This window comes from Apium graveolens, chromosome 11 (assembly GCF_009905375.1).
Source record: "Apium graveolens cultivar Ventura chromosome 11, ASM990537v1, whole genome shotgun sequence".
Classification (NCBI taxonomy): domain Eukaryota; kingdom Viridiplantae; phylum Streptophyta; class Magnoliopsida; order Apiales; family Apiaceae; genus Apium; species Apium graveolens.
The window spans coordinates 129,412,762-129,419,706 of NC_133657.1; positions in this window are offsets into that span (position 1 = coordinate 129,412,762).

Below are 6,945 nucleotides of genomic sequence, written 5' to 3' on the forward strand. Positions count from 1 at the left end.
GCTCTTCGATTCAGACATCCTCTGTTAACGAGCTATATACCAATCGATTGCAAATTTCATAAGGAACAGAACCCACTATAATCAATAGCTAATAACCCCTAAATCAAAAGGCCCCAAATTTCAATTGAAAACATTTCATACGGGTTATAAACCCTAATTTCAAAATTCGAAGATTAAACTCAATTTTGAACATGTTATTGAACTCCAAATCAGTCTTATGACATATGAAAATCATCAGGAAAACAAGCTCTACAACATGCAATCATCCAAACAATCATCCGAACCAAAATTCATATTTTTAATTAAATAATTCGAAAATAAATAAAATATAGAAAAATAAACCTTAATTTATGCAGTTCTGAAACTTGAAGAAACTGAAAGAACACCTCAAAAACTCTGTTTTGGTTACTCTAGCGTTCCAATCGGACTTCACTAACACCTTCAATTTGTTGTTTGATTTTCAGAAGATTATATGAATATAAGTATTTTCTCTAGAAAATTATATAATTACTGACTGTAAATGATTTTTGATACGGAATAAAATACGGTAAAGGCTATTTATATTTACGGAAAATTAGTATCCCGTTGGATCATTCCAGATACAAAATGGTACATTTATTTATAAAAACTGATCCAAACGGTACCGGTTTTTGGGATAATTATCCAAACTAGTACAATTTGTATTGCGGGTCTTGGTCTCAGCGCCTGGTTACACGTATTACGAGGTGATAATTGTGATAGTTTAATAAAAAGATCCCGTTTATAGAAAATACCAATTTTATTGATTTACCGAAACGAATAATGTATCGAAACTGTTGCGCCGGGACCCGCGCAAGACGTACGCCGGGTCGAAAAAGTTGAAACATGGAAAATGCTCGGAATATTGCAATTAGGTTAGGAAGGAGTTCTCGGAAGAGTTTCGGGTTATAAAAACGTAAAAACGGATGACGTCGGTTGGTTCCCGATTATATAAAATAGTTTTTTTTAAATACTCGGAAAAAGATTTTATAAAATCCATATATTTCCTATAAAATCATAAATCATCATAAAAATAATTAGGAAGATATGATAATTATCTATATTTTATTTTGGACATATAAAAATTAAATACTCAATTAATATTATTTTTAAACATCCAAACACATTTAACACTTAACAAATAATTCACAGAATAGATACTTAACACATATAATAATTATATATTAGCAAAATAATTACACGACATATCTCAGATATCACACTAATGCGGCCTGGGTGATGACGGTGGGGGATTCATCCATCTACTAGTAGAAAAGGTTACTTATTGGTATATTTGCCAAATCAACAAGATATCAGGTTCATGCCAAAATTCTCTTCTTTCCAAATTCATTGGATATGACAACTGTGTTTATACTTGTCATGACAGAGGTTTTCTGGGAATGTATGAGATATATATATATATAGGTGTATATATATATCGGGACTTAATGAATTATCTCGTAACTTCATCTCTTTTGAATGATATTTCAAAGATTGAATTTATTCAAGTCTTATCTTGTAGTCTCGTCTATGTGATGAACTTTTGAAACTGATTATACCTTGAACAATGGTAGTTCAAGTAGTATTCGGAAAAGATATAAGTATATGGGAGTATCTTGTAACTTCATCTTTTTAACTTATATCTAGTAAATGATTATCTTATGTATGACAAAGATTTTCAAAAAAATGTTGAGACAAGGTTAGATATATAAAATCACCTTGCAACGATATTTTTATACAGTTATAGACTGGAACTCTGTGTATATTATGCATGGAAGATTATTTCCAAAATTTTTGAAAAGTATATATACATATATACTGAATATTTTACGACTTGGTCGCGTTAAGATATCAAACTTGGTTCATATTTGCTTGAGCAAGACTTTCATGAGTACTATGAGAATGCTCATACATTATAAATCATTATACATATTATTTTGGTGGGCTTGTTGCTCACCCTTGCTTTCTTCTTTCATCACACAACAACAAATAGACAAGATGAACAGGACCAAGCTCCCAATTCGTGAGCGGATAGGAAATGTTCCGCAGTTTCCTGTAGGCATTGATGCCGCTGTAGATGAGGTAGGAACTACCAATAGGCTAGGTTTTTAACTGTTGATGTACCAGACTTATGTATATTATGAATTGTAATAATGGCAAAGAATATGTAAATTTATTCAGAAAACCTTTTGAGGTGTAATGACTTATAATTGTGGAATAAATGACTTGTGTTATTTTTGGATATTCATCTCTGAGACTATAACTTGTGGTTTGGGTGTATATTGTGGGGTCACAGTACACAGTAGTTGGTTGATTATTAAGATTAAGTATTATTAAGGGAAATGGAACTCGTGACAACCCGGATCCCCGACCCCGGATTTGGAGGTGTTACACTCCTCCTCCTCCTCCTCCTCATCCTCCTCCTCCTCCTCCTCAAAGTGTTCGGATTCGAACACTTTGATTTTCCCCGAAATCTTCTATATTCTTCTTCTTCTTCTTCTTCTTCTTCTTCTTCTTCTTCTTGTGCTGATGATGCTGATTAAGGAAAATTATCAAACCACACTATATAGGAGTACTGTTATGGAAATTATGAGATCGTATTAGTATTCCATAAAGTAAATTAGTGTATGTAAAGGTCGTCAGAATTCGGATTCGAACACTTTGATTTTCCCCGAAATCTTCTATATTCTTCTTCTTCTTCTTCTTCTTCTTCTTCTTCTTCTCTTCTTCTTCTTCTTCTTCTTCTTCTTCTTCTTGTGCTGATGATGCTGATTAAGGAAAATTATCAAACCACACTATATAGGAGTACTGTTATGGAAATTATGAGATCGTATTAGTATTCCATAAAGTAAATGAGTGTATGTAAAGGTCGTCAGAATTCGGATTCGAACACTTTGATTTTCCCCAAAATCTTCTATATTCTTCTTCTTCTTCTTCTTCTTCTTCTTCTTCTACTCTTCTTCTTCTTCTTCTTCTTCTTCTTCTTCTTCTTCTTCTTCTTCTTCTTCTTCTTCTTCTTCATTCTTCTTCATTCTTCTTCATTCTTCTTCATTCTTCTTCATTCTTCTTCTTCTTCTTCTTCTTCTTCTTCTTCTTCTTCTTCTTCCTCTTCTTCTTCTTCCTCTTCTTCTTCTTCTTCCTCTTCTTCTTCTTCTTCTTCTTCATTCTTCTTCTTCTTCTTCTTCTTCTTCTTCTTCTTCTTCTTCTTCTTCTTCTTCTTCTTCTTCTTCTTCTTCTTCTTCTTCTTCTTCTTCTTCTTCTTCTTCTTCTTCTTCTTCTTCTTCTTCTTCTTCTTCTTCTTCTTCTTCTTCTTCTTCTTCTTCTTCTTCTTCTTCTTCTTCTTCTTCTTCTTCTTCTTCTTCTTCTTCTTCTTCTTCTTCTTTATTATATCAGTAACATATATGTACATACATAATTTTATTATATCATCTTGTAACAAATATTTTTTTATAGTAATTTTTTCTTTATTATCTCTTTCCTCTGTCCATCGATGATTTATCTCTAGAAATCCGCAATATCTTTTTTTTTGCACATGCATGTTTATGTTCATAATTGTGTGTGATTTGGTTTCTTATTCACGTATTTGATTTGTTTTTATATGAATACTCATACTTTTGAATTGTATTTTTGTAGATGATTATCAATGATTGATTCTGTTTGCAGAAGACAAGATTATCAATATTTGCTTCTATTCAATTGGTAATCACTTTATTTATTTAAATGACTCAAAAGTATGAATGTGTTTAATCATTTTTTTGATATACTATGGTACTGTATTTTGATATATCTCGATTTTGTTAATATTTTTTCGTTAATCTTTTGAAACATCTTGATACATAATCAGGTGATCTTTTTAGTCTTATCATGATTCAATATTTTATTTTCAATTTTGTTAGGACTTAAGTTTGTGCACTCCAACTATTTGATGTTAGTTCTAAAAGATAATTTTTTGATTTTGGTGTTGTTCACTTGCATGATGGTATTAAAAAGAAAGATAAGGAAGTGGAATAAGATATCTCGACTCTATTTGATGAAGTATTAATCCTGCTAAATTATTTGTGGAGAGAGTGTATATGAAAATTTTCAAAACTTTCATCATGTTGTTACGATGAAAACCAGAAATATTTTAAAAATGGGAAGCCATGAAGGATGATATTCATATGGAAAGTTTAGTTTATCCCATGGTTTTAGTTCACATACCAATATATAATAAAAAATAGGTATCATTGATTTTTAATCCTATGTATTGTTTTATTTAAAACTTAAATAACTATTTCAACTCATCGTTTTATATTTATTATGCATCATTAAGACTGTTGAAAAGAATACGTGAGATTCAGCTAACTTAGAATATTTTACATATTATTATTTCACTTAACAAATTTCATCAAAAGTAAAATATACTATACTAATAATAATAATAATAATAATAATAATTACAATACTAATAATATATTTTCTTTATTATTTATTAAAATTATATATTAAATTGACATATTCACAAAATCGCTTAAATCATATTTCTCATTACAGATAAGACAACATTCCTCATCAAGTAAAAATTATAAATAAATGTGGGATATCAAAGCTACGTAGTAATTTCCGTTGATATAATTAGATCCGGTAAAATTATGAGAACCATTTTCAAATCATCGTTCAGTAGGACTTAAATTATATTATTTAAATTAATTAAACATTGTAATGTATACAAAATTTTATGTTTGAATATAATAAATCAAAATTACAAGATGAGAGAATTACAAAATTACATAAATTATATTTTAAACGGGTTTCTACATCTCATTTTACAAAAGTTAATTATTTAACTACACAATAATAATAATTGTAACGCCCTCCAGACCTGGGGTATAAGTCTGGGGTTATTAACTAATCACCAAACCTAAGCAACCTGTATAACAATATATTTAAACCTCTTTTAACATTAACCAGGATCTTTCTAGGTTGAAGTATGAAAACAAGAACCACTAACTAACTTTATTACAAACCAAATTTAAAATCTTACAAACTCTCTTTATTACAAACTATTGTCTAACCAGTTTTAAACTAAGTTCACCTTTGTTCCAAATACACACATTAACTATCTACACTCCACCTGCTCAGGCATCTCAAAACTTTCTTCCTGGATTGGGATCAACACCTTGGGTATAAGAGAGTCCCGCGGTTTGACTCGCTTCTTTACCACTCGAGTCCTGATAGGTTTCATTTTCCTTCTTAACTGAAAACAATAAGGTGAATAACAACAAGAAAGGGGTGAGCCATAAGTTGATCAATAAGTCCGCAATATATATAAACAGTGTTAGAGTAAGTTAAATGAACCGGTAAACTAGTTATATTTGCAAAGATATAACCTCGCAAGAGAAGAATGAAGGCCATTATCGGCGACTACAAATGAACTAAACTGGACACAAGTTCGCACTTATACCCTGCTGATCAGCCAGGATACATTGCAGATCTTGTAATATCTGGGATATATCGTGTAATTATTTTTGCTAATAAATAAATATTATGCATATTCAGTATTTATTCAGTGAATTAATTGTTAAGTGGTATATGTCTTTGGATGTTTAAAAATAATATAAATTGAGTATTTTAATTTTTATATGTCCAAAATAAAATATAGATAATTGTCATATCTTCCTATTTATTTTTATGATGATTTATGGTTTTATAGGAAATTTATGGATTTAATAAATTCTTTTTCCGAGTATTTATAAACTATTTTATATAATCGGGAACGAGCCGACTTCACCCATTTTAATGTTTTTATAACCCGAAACTCTTCCGAGAACTCCTTCCTAACCTAATTGTAATATTCCGAGCATTTTCCATGTTTTGACTTTTTTGATCCGGCGTACGGTTTGTCCTGTGCGGGTCCCGGCGCAATATTTTCGATACAAAATTTGTTTCGGTAAGTTAATAAAACTCGCATTTTCGATAAACGGGATCTTTTTACTAAACTATTATAATTATCACCTCGTAATACATGTAACCAGGCACTGAGACCAAGACCGCAGTACAAATTGTACAGATTTGGATAATTATCTCGAAAACCGGTACCGTTTGGATCTGTTTTTATAAATAAACGTACTATTTTATATCCGAAATGATCCAACGGGGTATTAATTTTCCGTAAATATAAATAGCCCTTACCGTAATTTGTTTCGTACATAAAATCATTTGCAATCAGTAAAATCTATATAAAACAGAGAAAATACTATATTTATAAACCGTTCTTCGTAATCAAACCTAAATCCGAAGGCGTTATCGATATCCGATTGAGGCGTGCATATACTCGAATCGAAGCCTGAGAAATATCCTATCTGATTCAGCCATCAATTTCAACCCAGAATCAAAGGTTAATTTCCTATAAACTGATTTATAAACGAATTTTTAAGAATTATAATTAGGGTTTTGAGTTCGAGCAATTGTTTGTATGATTTGATGATTGCATGTTCTAGATCTTTTCTTCCTGATCATTTTGGTATATTATAAGCTTGATTTGGAGTTCAATAACATGTTCAAATTAGGGTTTGATTCTTGAATTGTATAATTAGGGTTTATTGCTGTAGGGGGAGATGGCAAAATTGCTGTCTAGTTCCCCTAGTTTTCACGAACTTACATTTTAGCCCCTATTCTTTAAAAAGTTTTTAAAAACAAGATTTCCAATTACAAAACTTTCGAAATTAGGATTTCTGTTTTAAATACTTTCAAAAATAGGATTTCTTTTTATAAAATGATTTCAAAAATAGTTTTAATTATTTTAAAATTCCAAAAATAATTTATTTTAATTCTAAAATTCTTTTCTAATTCAAAAATAAATCTAAATTACTTAATTAATTAATTTTAATTAATAAATAATTGATTAATTGATCAATTAATTTAAATATTAATTGATTAAATAGTTTA